The sequence below is a fragment of the Lepisosteus oculatus genome, chromosome 3 (genome assembly GCF_040954835.1).
Source record: "Lepisosteus oculatus isolate fLepOcu1 chromosome 3, fLepOcu1.hap2, whole genome shotgun sequence".
NCBI classification, from domain to species: Eukaryota; Metazoa; Chordata; class Actinopteri; order Semionotiformes; family Lepisosteidae; genus Lepisosteus; species Lepisosteus oculatus.
The window spans coordinates 9,556,671-9,573,256 of NC_090698.1; the positions used below are offsets into that span (position 1 = coordinate 9,556,671).

Sequence of the window (16,586 nt, forward strand, 5' to 3'; positions counted from 1 at the left end):
CGGAACCCTGCTGCCCCGATCCGGGAGACGATTCCGGCAGGGGAGAACCCCAGAACGCAATCCAGGCCCCCGTGAAGTAATACCAATGGTGCCCTTTCGCTTTCGGATGGGGCGGAGGCCGGCTGAGCTGAGCCCCCGTCTGACTGACGCCAAGGGTTCCGAAGCGCAAGAGGCTTTTCTAGGGCACAGATTGGACTGATTGCATGATAAAGGGACCTGCTGTCAAGACGACCTCGAAACGGACACTTCAAGTGTCTTTTCAAGAGCGCACACAGGTCTTATGCTAAAAAAGAGAAAAAAAGAAACAGCGTTTCGGCTGTGGAGCCTTCTTGGGGTGTCACACTCCACAGCCGAAACGTTGTTTCTTTTCTTCTCTCTTTAGCGTGGACTAAACCTTTACTTGTTCCTTTGCAGCCTACGCATGCTGACCCAGTTCCCTGCGCGAACTGATTCATACAATACTGGCTGGGTAATGTGGCGTACTGCAGTGCATGTCAGTGGTGTGAACTCGATTGACCACACTGAGAGACAGAACCACTTAACGTCTCAAAAGCTGAGGACAGACATTTCCTCCCAGGAAGCTCTGCAGACCAAAAAGCAAGGACATGACAGCTGTTGCTCTCCCATAATTCACTGTGGCCCTTGATGTCAGAGAGTGCACATTCCCCAAGGCCTAGTGAATTGCTAATCTAGTGCCCGTCCATAAAAAGGGTGAGAAAACTGACAAAAAGTCATGATGGACCAATAACTCTGACTATCACATATAAGGTTGTGGAATCAATTACAAGACCTAGAGAGTCACCTACATGGAAAAAAAAGATCTTAGAGCACAGTCTAAACGTGGGTTTAGAAAAGGCAGGTCTCGCACAGCACTCCTGTGTGTGTGTTCGAGTTCTTTGAACAAGCAGCAGCAGCAATGGATATGCACAGGGCACATGACAAGGTTTGTTTCAATTTTCTGAATGCTTTTGAAGATTAGTTTGAAAAAATGAATAAAAGATAACATATTCATAAGCACTGAATTCTCAAATTACAGGAAGGAGTGCTAATGTACGGTAGACAAGTCCAGGGTTTTGCACGGAGATACCAAAAACAAAGTATGAACTATAAAAAATACAAAATGACAACGAGCTTATATAAAAAAAAGACTTAAGTATTTATATTGACATATCATTTACATATCAGTGAAAAAGCATACAAAACCTTAGGAGATATAGTGCAGAATTTTAATCAAGGAATGCTATGTTAAAATTGGTATGATACACCAGTAAGCCCCCATTTAGAATATAGTGTAGAGTTCTAGTCATCGTGTCATAGAAAATAATTTGACGAATTCATTCAGGGCATCCAGATCCACTCTGGAATTTAAGCCAGAGTGCACTGATAAGCTGAACAAGCCTCAAGATATTTTTGACCTAAGGAAGGACAGCAGTGTCTCCAGTACAGTCAGGTGTGACAGTGTGTGTGTGCTGGTGAATTCAGGGTGAGTGTGAGAGGAGAGGGACAGCAGTGGCTCTAGCAGTGTCTACAGTACAGTCAGGTGTGACAGTGTGTGTGTGCTGGTGAATTCAGGGGGAGTGTGAGAGGAGAGGGACAGCAGTGGCTCTAGCAGTGTCTACAGTACAGTCAGGTGTGACAGTGTGTGTGTGTGCTGGTGAATTCAGGGGGAGTGTGAGAGGAGAGGGACAGCAGGGGCTCTAGCAGTGTCTACAGTACAGTCAGGTGTGACAGTGTGTGTGTGCTGGTGAATTCAGGGTGAGTGTGAGAGGAGAGGGACAGCAGTGGCTCTAGCAGTGTCTACAGTACAGTCAGGTGTGACAATGTGTGTGTGCTGTTGAATTCAGGGTGATTAAGAGGTGACGTTAAGTGTCAGTAAACTATCTGCTTGCACTTTAAGAAGTGAGCACACACAGGGTGCATGTGCACATGTGAGAAGGAGCCCACAGGGGAGCACCATGCTTAAGCAGAAGTAGTAAGTGCAACACCACTCCACTGAGATGAGAGGTAAAAGTGCGCTAAAGTATGCTAAAGTGGTTAGCCAAAGCAAAGCAGGGTACACACTGAGAGAGCACGTGGCACAGCAGAGCCCATGTCTGCTCCACAGGAGTGCTGAAACCGTAAAAAAGCTGCACGAGCAGCACGCCAACGTCGGCCACACGCTTTCAGACGCCTGTGCACGTGCAAGGCTGGGTGGCTTTCTTGTGCAGGTGTGTGGCTGAGACAGAGGCGCAGCCCTGCAGCGGATGAGAGCCGTGTGCGGAAGACTCCGAGTGGGTGAGTGGGAGAGTGGGAGAATGGGTGAGTGGGAGAGTGGGTGGGGATGTGTGCAGGCGCCTCTGCTCCTGCACTCTGGCAAACGTCCCCCAGAATCAGGCCACTGTGTGAGCTGTACAGGTGGCGAAGGCTCAGGGAACACCCACAGCCTACGGACGGTCCTCCACAGAACGACGAGACGAGACGAGACGAGAAGGGGACAGAAGGACCAAGGCTCAGCGGGCAACGGGACCGAACACACAGCGGCAGGAAACGCTATGATCGAGCCTGCTGCTGGGATCTGCGTTTCAGCCCCTTGGCTCTGCTTTAAGCAAACAACATCGGCCTCTTCCTGGCCACCACTGACCCCAGTCCAGACCCGGGTACAGAACGCCCTGTCTGAGGGAGACTCTCTGATGCAGTGCAGTCCCACTCCAGGGTCTTGGAAGCACAGGAGAAACGTGCAGGGATGTCTTCATGGACGAAGCAGCCCAAGAGAGGGAAGAGGACAGCTACTGTATATCACCCTGCAGCTCACGACTGGCAGCCCCACTGGAGCGCAGCGGGAGTGAGCCTGGTCAGTACCTTGATGGGAGACCTCCTGGGAAAGCTATGGCTGCTGCTGGAAGAGGTGTTAGTGGGACCAGTAGGGGGCGCTCACCCTGTGGTCTGTGTGGGTCCTAATGCCAGAGGATAGTGAAGAGGACACTACACACAAAGACGCCGTCCTTTGGATGAGACATAAAACTGAGGTCCTGACTCTCTGTGGTCATTAAAAATCCCAGAAAAGAGTAGGGGTGTTGACCTGGTGTCCTGGCCAAATTTCCCCCTGGCCTTTACCAGTCATGGTCTCCTGATAATCCCCCTCTCTGAACTGGCTTCATCACTCTGTTCTCCCCACTGAGAGATGGTGTGTGGGGAGAGTACTGGTGCATCATCCAGGTGGGGCTGCACACTGGTGGTGGGGGAGGGGATCCCCATTACCTGTAAAGAGCTTTGAGTGGAGTGTCCAGGAAAGCGCTGAATAAGTGACAGGAATTGTTATTATATCATTATAGTCTGCATCTGCCCCATGTGTGATCTGCAGTGCAGTAAAACTCATCTGAAAGCTGGGGGGGACTCGAGAGCTCAGACTGCGGGACCCCAGAAGAAGCGGAGGCGTGCTGTTGAGGGACAGGGGGCAGGAAGGAGGCAGGGAAATATGACGAAGATGAAGCAGAAGGGAGGAGGGGAAGGAAGATGAAGAGGAGAAGGACAGAGGAAGGACGAAATGAAGGAGAATGAGGAGGAGACAGAAAAGGAGGACGACGCGTTATGGTACGACACGGGAAATACTTTATCGTCAGATCTCTCAGAAATGTGTTTTGCTTTTACGCGCATGCAGACTTACAAGAAGCAAAGAAACAGTACAAACGTAAAGGAAATAGTACAGATAGACATGAAAAAATCAATATAACGTAACATAAAAGACGTCAACCCATACACCAGTCATTACACGTCCTTCCCACCGGAATCTGCACAGCTTCCTGGCCCACGATCACCCTGAGCCTCGATAACTGCACACTCCCTCCTCACTGAGCACACACCACTCATCGCACTCGCCCAAAGACCGACGCTCCGTTATTGATCGAGTCCTCTGAATGTGGGGAAAAGGCATGGCTCATTTCGTTAGGCCTGCAGTGAGGGAGGCGGGACTCTTCATGCAGAACAAGCGAGGGGTCAGAGGAGACCCCAGCAGCCGGTCCCTGTGCACCCCGGGTGTAAGCAGCTCCAGAGCTCTGGACATCTCGGCCCTCCTGGGCTTCAGAGAGACAAGGAGGAGGAAGGAACCACTGGAAGACGCAGGGAGGCAGGAGAGAGCCAGGGACGGCGATGAAGAGGACGGGGGGAGGAAGAGGAGGAGGCCGGCGAGTCCGAAAGGCCCGCGCAGCGCTGGGACAATCCGGGGAAAGGATCCGGACACCGGCCCCCGCTGCAACGTCTAGTCTCTCGGCTCCTGTTCTCCTCAACCTTTCCGAGCTTCTCCAGGGCTCATTTCCCAGGACGGATCCGCTCGGCGCTCGCGAGACAGAGCCGACTTCTTACAAACGGCGTTATGAATTATGTATTTTTAAAATGTAATAATCCACCCGGAGCAGCAAGCCTAATTAATTGGCAATTAATGTTTAACTGGCTGCAGCTGTGTTCAATTAATGTTGAAATCAGCGCTGTCCCCGCTGACAGCGTTTCTGTTCTCTTCTCCTTTCGCTGTTTCATCATCTACATCCAAAGAAGAAAGGAGAGAGATGGAGACGGAGAGAGAGAGAGGGGGATTCCTGCTCTCTCCCGCCGCAGAGCTGTTTCGCCGGGGCTGTGTAGCCCTCTTTGAAGCAGCAGAACAGCTGGGAAATGGGTCCAATTAAGTCAATGATGAAGCTGATTTGGGCCGTCAGGAGGCGCGCTGGAATGGAAGCCTGCAGACACACTGGGACACCCCTGCCACAGGGAGTCGGCACGGCCGTTCCGGAGCCCACCCCACGGACATCAGCAACACAGAAGTCCCAAGGCTTGAGAAGAATTTTTAAGTATCTCAACAGATTCAAGATTCTCTTAAACTACACCTGCTGGCCAAAACCACACCACTATTCAACAAGTATATTCATAGGCACCATGAATATATCCACTCCCAGCTCTCTCTATCTCCGTCTCGAACCCTAACCCCTCCACTCCCAGCTCTCTCTATCTCCGTCTCGAACCCTACCCCCTCCACTCCCAGCTCTATCTCTGTCTCGAACCCTAACCCCTCCACCCCCAGCTCTCTCTATCTCTGTCTCGAACCCTAACCCCTCCACCCCCAGCTCTCTCTATCTCTGTCTCGAACCCTACCCCCTCCACTCCCAGCTCTCTCTATCTCTGTCTCGAACCCTACCCCCTGCACTCCCAGCTCTCTCTATCTCTGTCTCGAACCCTAACCCCTCCCAGTTACAGCTCTGTCTCATCCTTTAGGGCTAGAACTTCCTCTTCTGCCTCAAAAGTGTAAAACACTCCATTCTAAGGCTCTCTGTAGCTATAAAAGCACAAACAATATAAATCTAAAAACCACAAAAGAACAAAGGAGGTTTTTTACACTCACACTTCAGCAGGATCTATTTTAAGTCTAAATGAAAACAAACGACCCTTTTCATTTGAATAAATGGGACTTGTTCCTCTGGTCATCAGATCTGCTACACTTTCTAGTGCATAATGAAGAACAACCCTGTGCAGTGCACTTATCTTTCATCTGCTCAAGTCCTCCTTAAACAGAAGAGGGCCGTTAAAAAGAACGTTAATAAAGCTGTAAAGCAGGAAATCAGCAGCTCCGAACCATGACAACCAACACTAACATTGTCAAAATTCTATACACTGACACAGATCTGCACACTGACACTGATCTACTTACAGACACTACAGTACACAGACACAGCTCTATACACTGACGCTGATCTGCACACTGACACAGCTCTACACACTGACACAGCTCTACACACTGACGCAGATCTATTCACTGACGCAGATCTGCACACTGACACTGATCTACTTACAGACACTACTGCACACAGACACAGCTCTATACACTGACACTGATCTGTACACCGACACCGATCTGCACACTGACACCGATCTAAACAGACACCGATCTGCACACTGACACCGATCTGCACACTGACACAGATCTGCATACTGACACAGATCTACACAATGACACAGATCTGCACACTGACACCGATCTGCACACTGACACCGATCTGCACACTGACACAGATCTACACAATGACACAGATCTGCACACTGACACAGATCTGCACACTGACACCGATCTGCACACTGACACAGATCTGCACACTGACACCGATCTGCACAATGACACAGATCTGCACACTGACACCGATCTGCACACTGACACCGATCTGCACACTGACACCGATCTGGACACTGACACCGATCTGCACACTGACACAGATCTGCACACTGACACAGATCTGCACAATGACACCGATCTGCACACTGACACCGATCTGCACACTGACACAGATCTGCACACTGACACCGATCTGCACACTGACACCGATCTACACACTGACACCGATCTAAACAGACACAGATCTGCACACTGACACCAATCTGCACACTGACATTGAACTACACAATGACACAGATCTGCACACTGACACCGATCTACACACTGACACCGATCTAAACAGACACAGATCTGCACACTGACACAGATCTGCACACTGACACCGATCTGCACACTGACACCGATCTAAACACCAACTACTGCACAGACACTGATCTGCTCACTGACACTGATCTGCACACTGACACCGATCTGCACACTGACATTGAACTACACACTGACACAGATCTGCACACCAACTACTGCACAGACACTGATCTGCACACTACTGATCTGTTCACCGACACTGATCTGCACACTGACACTGATCTGCACACTGACACTGATGATATTGATCTGCACACTTGATGACTCCATTACAGTCTTCAGTCTTCCCTTATGTGCTGCTCTATACAAATACACCATCAACCACACCTAACTATTAGCCGAGAGTTTTGGGAGGAAGGCCACTTGACATCACTGCAGTGCTGGGATCCTGTGCGATTCCCCAGGATCCTGCTAGATGGAATGTTTCTCATTAGGCTATGTGCCTCCCTTCCGCTTTGAGTGAAAGAGTTTCTTGACCTACTAAGAGCTGGAAAGGAGAGAGAAAAGAAGAGGGAGAAGCAGCCGGGCAGAGAAAGGGGGATGAAGGAAGAGGCAGAGTGGGGAGGAAGGCAGAGAGGGAAGGGGGAGCCCTCTTGGGGGAGCACAGCTGGTCTGCTTTTCACAGCAAACGGGGGGCACAGCAGCTAGTGCACGTGGGGCTGCGGCGTCCTGTTGAATATTCACACAGTTAGTCACCGGTGGCTGCAGAGACGCTGAATGGTCCTGGAGCAGGGCCACATGCCAGACGCACAATGGAGTCAGGTGGTGAGGGGGTCTCCCTGCGCGCAGTTCCCCGGCTCTCTGAAAGCCTGCCAAGCAGGCCGCAAGTCTCCGGCAGCTGAAACCCAATCGCTCTCAAAGGGTGCAGGGGCCACTTCTCCACTTTTTCCCATGGAGAGAGAGAGACTACTCCTGTGCGTATGTGTGTGCCTGTTTTTCACGGGGAAGCGTGCGATTCAAGGTGTGAGAGGGCGCTGGCGCTGGCGGGAGTGTCCTGTCTGTCCATGAGCGTGCGTGCATGTTTGCAGATGCAGGTACTGCAACACGGGCCTCTGCTAATCGCCGAAGTGCACCGAATGCCGTCTGCTAGGCCGCACTGATCTGCGAACTGCAGACTCTTCTAACTGAGCTCGCTCCTCCTCTCCTCCAGCACGTCGTTTGCCAGCCCCGGTCCTGGGCAGCCGCAGCCCAGTGGGCGCTGAGAGTCACCCTCCCAGACCAGGACCGGGGGAGCTCATGTCAACCGCGCAACTGATTCAATCCTGGCCGTCAGGAACAGCCACAGGCCGCTGGGAACTTCCCTTCAGAGTCACTGAACAAATCAGCTGCTTCAGAGCTCAGGACGAAACGGTTCGATCGACGGGGTGAATTCGGGTAGAAGGGGTGCCCACCCCCGTGCTGGCAGGCCGCTGGCCTTGCAGGCACAGCACTGCAGCAGCAGTCGCAAAGCACGTTCACGCAGGCTCGACGGACACGGGACTCGACCTCCGAGCAAGCTGCCTGAGCCAGCAGGGTAACCTGAGCTCTCTGGGCCACTGGGACCTGATTGATTACATTCTAATTTTGTGAAAGCCAGCATGAATTATACAGTAAAACTAAATATGGCACCACATCTCAACGTGTGTTAAATGCATCTGTTAAAAAAAAAAGCGTTTCAATTTAATACCCTTGGATAAGCCCGCAGTTCTCCAGGTACAAGAGCACAAAAAGAGCTCAGATGACCTTCACCACATGGCGGGTCTGATAGTGATGAAACTGCCTGGTTCCGAACCCAAGCCCAGCCCGAACCCTCCCCTGAGTCTCACTCAGAGACACCTGGGCCGCAGCTATAGAACAGAGTTCAACCAGCATCTGACAGCACTGCTCCGGGTTCAGTATTAAAATTACCGCGGAAGGCCTCTCTCGTTAAACCTCGTTGCCGGAGGGGAGGGGCTGTACCTCCGAGTGCAGGCCCTCTGCGCTCAGACGCCAGGCGAATCCGATACCTGCACCCCATCTGTCACCCGGGACAGGAGAGGGGGAGTGGGGGGGGGGGGGGGAGGTGACAGGGGGAGGAGGGAGTCCAGGGGAAAACTGGACTTCCCTAGGTTACAGACTGTTTTACTCCTGCCTCGTATTGACGCTTTTTTGTCAAATCAACAGAACCAGCCGTGTTGCCAGCGCGTGGGGTGGTGGGATGGTGGGGGGGCTGGCCTGACTCTCGCTCCGGACACGGTTCAGTCCGGGGGGGCCGCTCCTGCTACAGAGCCCTGCTCCGGCTCGCTGCTCTCTCTCTCTCTCTCTCTCTCTGTGCGCGGGTGCCCGTGGAGCAGGCTCTCATTATCTCTGCCCGGCACTCTCAGCGAGAGCCCTATCGACCGGCCGGTAATGGCAGGGGACTCTCAGACCGTTACCAGAGCCCCGCCGGAGCCCGACCCCTAATGAGCCGTCAATAATCTATTAGGAGCAGACACATCTCTCCTGCCTTCATCACGGCGCTTGGCCACTTTATTTCATCTCTCTCGACTGTTCCTGGAGATCTGCAATCAGCACTTATTCCTCTTTGTAACCCCTCCTCCTCCCTCGCCTGCCCATTCCACCCCAGCCCCGGATTTCTGCCAAACTGGGACGTCCCCCCCCCACCGGACAGGGAAAACGGGGGACGAACCTGGACACGAGAGGGCAGGAAACGGCGACAGGAAATTGGGGAGCCATGTGAAACTGTTTCCTCACACAATCGACAAGCAGTGACCCCAAACACCACCGAATTGGGGCCTGTCACTAGGTCATGTCACAGGGAATGGCATAAGCTGTGAACCTTGTGTTACATGATACACTTTCTGCAAAGTGAAAAAATCCTTAGTATTGCTCTAAGTGTATACCATTCTCTCACTGATTACTCTCACTGAGTTCCTCTGTACTGTTTTTAAACTATCCTTTAGGTTTTTCCATGCTGTGTCCATCTCTGTGTTACCCCGGCGTCCTGGCCAAATTTCCCATTGGCCCTTACCAATTATGGCCTCCTAATAATCCCCCTCTATGAATTGGTTTCATTACTCTGTTCTCCTCCCCACTGAGAGCTGGTGTGTGGGGAGTGTTCTGGCGCACTATGGCTGCCGTCGCATCATCCACACACTGGTGGTGGTGGAGGGGATCCCCATTACCTGTAAAGCGCTTTGAGTGGAGTGTCCAGAAAAGCGCTATATAAGTGTAAGCAATTAATATTATTATCTCACCTCTAGTGTGACCAGCAAATACTATAAACTTGTTTAAATACTACAGTATTCACAAATTATAGACACTAATATTATACACCAGTCCTACAGAGACACTGGCGCTGTACACTAGCCCTACAGAGACACTGGCGCTGTACACCGGCCCTACAGACACTGACACTGTGCACCGGCCCTACAGACACTGACACTGTACACCAGTCCTACAGAGACACTGGCGCTGTACACCGGCCCTACAGAGACACTGGCACTGTACACCGGCCCTACAGAGACACTGGCGCTGTACACCGGCCCTACAGACACTGACACTGTACACCAGTCCTACAGAGACACTGACGCTGTACACCAGTCCTACAGAGACACTGGCGCTGTACACCAGCCCTACAGAGACACTGGCGCTGTACACCGGCCCTACAGAGACACTGACACTGTACACCAGTCCTACAGAGACACTGACACTGTACACCAGTCCTACAGAGACACTGACACTGTACACCAGCTCTACAGAGACACTGACGCTGTACACCAGTCCTACAGAGACACTGACGCTGTACACCAGCTCTACAGAGACACTGACACTGTACACCAGTCCTACAGAGACACTGGCGCTGTACACCAGTCCTACAGAGACAGTGAAGCTGTAGACCTGCCCAATACAGAAAAATAACACTCTTTTGTGCCAACTATCTAACTCACAGTCAAAACCGATCAGCACAGGTGGCAGCAAACACCTTCATTCATTAGTTCCAGCAGTTGTTAGTGAACAACGACAAACTTCCATCAAAGAAAACCTCCTTAGTGGTGAAAACGTGCACTTTCATCATTCCCTAGAGGCAGATATGATCTTGTTCCCAAGTAAGGTACACAGAGTGAACAAAAAATGCTTTACAGACCCAGCCGCATGGTTTTTTTAAAAGGAGTGCTGCTTGATTAAAGGGGAGAGTGTTAGAAACAGTCTCTAGTCACAGGTGTTAATAAGTGAAAACACACCAGCTGAAGCACTTTGGAACAGCAGTACTGGCTCTCTAAGCCCAGGCCGTTATTAAAGGACATTAGCCTCACACACCCTCTGCTGTTATTATTAACAGTATTAATAACCTGTGTTCTTATTAATGGCCGCGTCGAAGCCCAGGTCGCGGTGTGGAGCTGCTGAAGTGGCCTGTGGCACACAGTGAGACACTGGGCAAGGTCTCTGGGCAGTGATGGACACCAACAGCCGAAACAGGACGTCTCTCACCTGTCCAGACCAGCTCTTCTCCTGCCCATCTGTCCGTCTGCACCCCCGAGACAGAGAGTCCCACCACCCTGTGGGACAGGAGAAGGACAGTGTGAATTCTCTCTGTCTGCGCAGATCCAGCTTCGAACCCATGTCTCCGCTCGTAGCTCTGATGGGTCCACTGCATCTCACAACGCACTGACAACAGGCCTTGCAAATGCCAGTGGACTCTCTGAAGGGAATACTCCAAAACCACGCTTTGGGAATAAAAACAACAGAACAAGAGACTTTCTCCCGTGCACCATGAGGTGGTCTGCTTTGACTTTTAGAAAACATGGTGTAGACTTTGCTAATGTGCAAATGAAACTCTCTCTTGCCAGTCCCCAAAGAAGCTCTCCATAATGTGCTGTGTTATGGTGTTGTGTGCGCAGTGCTGTGTTGTACAGTGCAGTACTGTGTGTGCAGTGTTGTGTTGCACAGTGCGGTGTTGTTTTGTACAGTGCAGGGTTGTGTGTGTAGTGCTGTGTTGTACAGTGCAGCGTTGTGTGTACAGTGCAGTGTTGTGTGTGCAGTGCTGTGTGCGCAGTGTAGTGTTGTGTGTACTGTGTTGTGTGCAGTGCCGTGTTGTACAGTGCAGTGTTGTGTGCAGTGTTGGTGTGTGGCTCTGTGTTGCAAAGCTCAGTGTGCAGAGCTCTGCTCTCTCCCCCTCCTCTCAGATACCTTCACTAATCCTCCGAGAGTCAGGGCACTTGCCCGGGCTTGTCGGCCTATCTCACCGACTGACAAGAACAAGCAGAGATGCTGCTGTGGTCTGCTATCTTCTTCAAAGTCATCAAGTGTTCAAACTGCGGTAGCAGCTCCACTGTCCCTCTTCAGAAACGAATAAGCAATATGGATGCCACCTCTGCCCCACAGAGAGGGCCTGCCGTTCCAAACACACAGCAGCACCGCTCCTGCACACAGTCTCTGAAATTCGGGCTCTATTAGCTTTGCTTTGGTCAGAGAAGTGATTAGTAATACAGAAATAAATCTTACTTACAAACACAAGAATTAGGACGAGGAAACCAAACCAAAACACTTAAAGCTATCCAGTGAATAAAAACTGAATCTTTACATATTTAATAAATATCATCAGACAACTCTCTCCTTCTTGCGCATTTGTTTTCCCTTTTCAATTTCCCTACGGGATCAATAAAGTCTTATCTATCTTTTCAATAGATGCAGTCAAACAATTCTGAGGTCCTTGCCATCAACAGCCATGGCTCCACCAGCTTCTATGTATGTTCTCAGTGTGACCCTGGACATAGACCCAATGAGGAGGCCATCTTTACTCCTGGCGCTCATATGCACACACAGTGTGATCTGTTCTCGGCAGTGGTGTCCGACCAACGCACGATAAACCCAGCTGCCAGGAATGCCTTCAAGATCTGGTTGGACTGGAGGAGCTTGGCAAAGAACAGGGATACAAAAGCAGTGTCCACAAAAGAACCTGAACTCACTACCTTCCAGCTGGGAATCTGGATCCTCCGAGCCCCTAAACATTACTACCCTACACTATTCCTGAAACACCGAGCAGTGTTGGTCATCTCCTATAATAATTCCTGACACTTATACAGCACTCTTCTGCACACTCTACTCAAAGCACTTTACAGGTATTGGGGTCTCCCCTCCACCACCACCAGTGTGCAGCCCCACCTGGATGATGCACCAGTACTCTCCCCACACACTAGCCCTCAGTGGGGAGGAGAACAGAGTGATGAAGCCAGTTCAGAGAGGGGGATTATTAGGAGGCCATGATTGGTAAAGGCCAGGGGGAAATTTGGCCCAGGCCTCCCATGTATGTGTGTGGGTTTATGTGTGAGACACTGCTCTTAGAAAAATAGAATGAAACCACCCAGGTTACTTGTTCATGATTAAGGTGTTTAAGGATTTGTAAGGACAATTTGAAAGTGCAATCCTGTGACAGTCAAGCCCCCTGATCTTGAAAGATTTAGCTACAAAATCCTTATTTTTGGCAGAGAGACAGAGGTGAGCACAGGTCAGTGACTTTTAGGCTCGTGTCGATCCGGCCCTGACCAGATGTAAAGACCCACTGGCGACCCGATTCGACCCACAGAAACCCGGGACCTGCCAGTGCCGGCCCACCCTCTCCCAGCTCCACAGCAGCGGAGGGGGCCAGGAGATTCCATTGCACGTCCTCACAAAAGTGCACAGCTTGCATTTTCCTTCCCCCTGAGGCCTGTGTTTGGGAGGCAAGGAACTCTCCTACTCCCTTTGAAGAAAGGGAGCTGAACTATTTACCTAAGACAGCAGCGGGCCCTGCTCTGAGCTCAGCAGCTCTCTGCTCGCAGTCTGCCTGACAACAGGGAGGGGAGCGCCACTGCGTACAAATGTGTGCGTGGGGAAGGGGGGTTTAGAGCCGGGCCATGTGACAAGAACCCCTTCCCACGTCCACACTGCCCACCTCTAGCAGACCGACCCGCACTGCTTCGAAACACAGACTTAAAAATAAATCTGTGGAATTCTCCGCGTGTCTCAGCCTCCTCCCGACCCCCACCTCCCCACCGAATCCTCAACACCACCCCTCTGTTCTTTCAGCTGAGCAGAGTTGGTACATCCCGCCAAGACCTCTCTCCATATGAAATGTGCCCCAGGCTCAGGCTGTGTTTCCTAACAGGCTCTCTGACGAGGGGGGGAGGGTGTGTGTGTGTATGTGGGGAGGGGGCTCTAGTTTATTTTTAGCAACGTCATTTATATTCATTAAATGCCTGCTCTGCGCAAGCCAGGCCCCTTTCCCTCAATGCACTGAGCAGCGTGTGTGCGCCCCAACTTCTGTGGCACCTCAGGCTTCATTAACACCTTCGTTGACAAACTGTGAAAACTTGGGGCTTTACAAAACAGAAAAGCAGCACACTCTGCACGTACAAATCCCCAGATCAGCACAGCTTCATGAGCAGCCTCTGTCACCCCGAGCTTGCTCATTTCTCAGGAGCATCAAAACGGGGGCTTGCTGCGACCTTGCGAAGGAAGATCGGGGGGTGTCCCTCGGAAATCTGCTTCCAGTTCAGTTAGAGTTCTGGGGGGACGGCAGGACGAGCTGCAGTTTTTCTCCCTTTCCAGAGCTTGGACGTAAACGCACACGGGGACAAGAGAGGAAAGGCGTGATCCTACATGAACCGTGGGGAGAAAACGGGCCATCCAGAGCCAGCACACAGCGCAGCACTCGGACAGGGACAGAGAGTGGGACACGGACAGAGACAGGGACAGAGAGTGGGACAGAGACAGGGACAGGGACAGAGAGTGGGACAGAGACAGGGACAGAGACAGAAACAGAGACAGGGACAGAGAGAGGGACAGAGACAGAGAAAGGGACACAGACACAGACAGGGACACTCTCGAACCCTGTCTCCCAGCTGCGGCCCACAGCGATCAGCCCTCGAAAGCAGAGACACGAACCGAGCCCGCTCCTCGTCAAGAGTGTGGAGGGGAGAGGCAGACCATGAAGTCCATGGAGCGCCTCTCCCGCAGTTCCCCACAGACGAGCAGATGCTTGCTAGCTCACAGGAGTCAAGAGCTTCCTGCTGCACAATCATCTCCGAAGACACATGGACAAAGGAGTCCAGTGTAGTAAAACCACACTTGTTTAACTGAAGTCAGCGATTAACCTCTTTCCAGAGAGAGGGGCAGCCACACTTCCTGCAGCTGTGCGTCCAGTCCAGTTTCGTGGAGTGGACACAGCTGGGGTTGCTAGGAGACCAGCGCGGGGCACGTGCATGGCCTCCACAGTAGGGGATGACCTTTGACACCTGGGGGCTGGCCCGTGCCTCTGCGTTCATCGCTCAGGGAAGGGGCGCGGGCGGGCGGGCGGGCGGGCGGGCACGGGCAGCGGAAAATACGCCAGGTTTTGACCCTGAGGTCCCTGGCTGACTGGACAAGGTGGCTCCCAGGCCGAGCCCCTCAGCGCTCTGTACCCCCATCCCCCAACACACACAACCCCAACACACACCACTCTGAGCTCCGGCTGACTGTACCCCCATCCCCCAACACACACCACTCTGAGCTCCGGCTGAGTGTACCCCCATCCCCCAACACACACAACCCCGACACACACCGCTCTGAGCTCCGGCTGAGTGTACCCCCATCCCCCAACACACACAACCCCGACACACACCGCTCTGAGCTCCGGCTGAGTGTACCCCCATCCCCCAACACACACAACCCAGACACACACCGCTCTGAGCTCCGGCTGAGTGTACCCCCATCCCCCAACACACACAACCCCAACACACACCGCTCTGAGCTCCGGCTGAGTGTACCCCCACCCCCCAACACACACAACCCCGACACACACCGCTCTGAGCTCCGGCTGAGTGTACCCCCATCCCCCAACACACACAACCCCGACACACACCGCTCTGAGCTCCGGCTGAGTGTACCCCCATCCCCCAACACACACAACCCAGACACACACCGCTCTGAGCTCCGGCTGAGTGTACCCCCATCCCCAAACACACACAACCCAGACACACACCGCTCTGAGCTCCGGCTGAGTGTACCCCCATCCCCAAACACACACAACCCAGACACACACCGCTCTGAGCTCCGGCTGAGTGTACCCCCATCCCCAAACACGCACAACCCAGACACACACCGCTCTGAGCTCCGGCTGAGTGTACCCCCATCCCCAAACACACACAACCCAGACACACACCGCTCTGAGCTCCGGCTGAGTGTACCCCCATCCCCAAACACACACAACCCCAACACACACCGCTCTGAGCTCCGGCTGAGTGTACCCCCATCCCCAAACACGCACAACCCAGACACACACCGCTCTGAGCTCCGGCTGAGTGTACCCCCATCCCCAAACACACACAACCCCAACACACACCGCTCTGAGCTCCGGCTGAGTGTACCCCCATCCCCAAACACGCACAACCCAGACACACACCGCTCTGAGCTCCGTCCCGTCAGAGGAGACGTCCAGCCTGACACCCTGGGACTCTCTGCCAGGGCTGACTGCCCCCCCCGCCCCCCCTGCCCCTAGCCCAGCTCCTGAAAGCCTGGGCTAATACCCGTTCTGAAATATTAATGGAGTCTCTGAAGGTCATTGCTTGCCATCTGCCTGGGGCAGCTCCAGTAAGGACACAGAGCACAAGCTGGGCCACTGGTCCTCACAGGACAGGAACCCCCCAACGCTCGCCCGTTCTTCAGCACCACAACGCACACATCTCTACCCGCACGGCCCGGGCAGGGAACACACTGTACGTCTCACGAATCTGAAAGCGCACACACAAGAAGGGAGATCGGGCACGGCTCTCAGCCAGACTGGTCAAGGTCACTTCTCAGCGCTGAGCCGCTGTTTCTTTATCTTGCCGAACAAGCGCCGCGCGTGAACTTCAAAGGAGCCACAGCCATCATCTTTATCTTGACTGCTGCGGCGGACAGGGCCCTTGTACAATGAGGAGAACTGCAATAGTATCAAATCTGGCAGGGTCAAAAAGAATTCACCTGGAAGAGGCCCGATGTCTAGAATATGTGATTTTTCCATTAAAAAAAAAACAAGATTCCAGCTCATTTTCATTTGCTCGCTTCGACCGCTGGACCTCTTCGTCCACACTGGAAAGGCAGGCTTTCAGGGGTCGGGGGTCGGGGGTCAGGG

At 52.7% G+C, this 16,586-nt stretch overlaps 1 protein-coding gene across 8 annotated transcripts in view; it reads right to left on the reverse strand.

Moving 5' to 3' along the window:
* kdm6ba (lysine (K)-specific demethylase 6B, a) overlaps positions 1-16,586 on the reverse strand; it is a 117,768-nt gene that overhangs the window by 64,641 nt on the left and 36,541 nt on the right. For 7 of the 8 annotated variants that reach the window (XM_069186682.1, XM_069186673.1, XM_069186675.1 and 4 more), the window contains one exon: positions 10,946-11,013. The exons of the other annotated variant lie outside the window; for it this stretch is intronic. The gene's annotated coding sequence lies outside the window, so the exon portion shown is untranslated. The remainder of the gene's footprint in view (positions 1-10,945; positions 11,014-16,586) is intronic. 8 annotated transcript variants of the gene reach the window in all.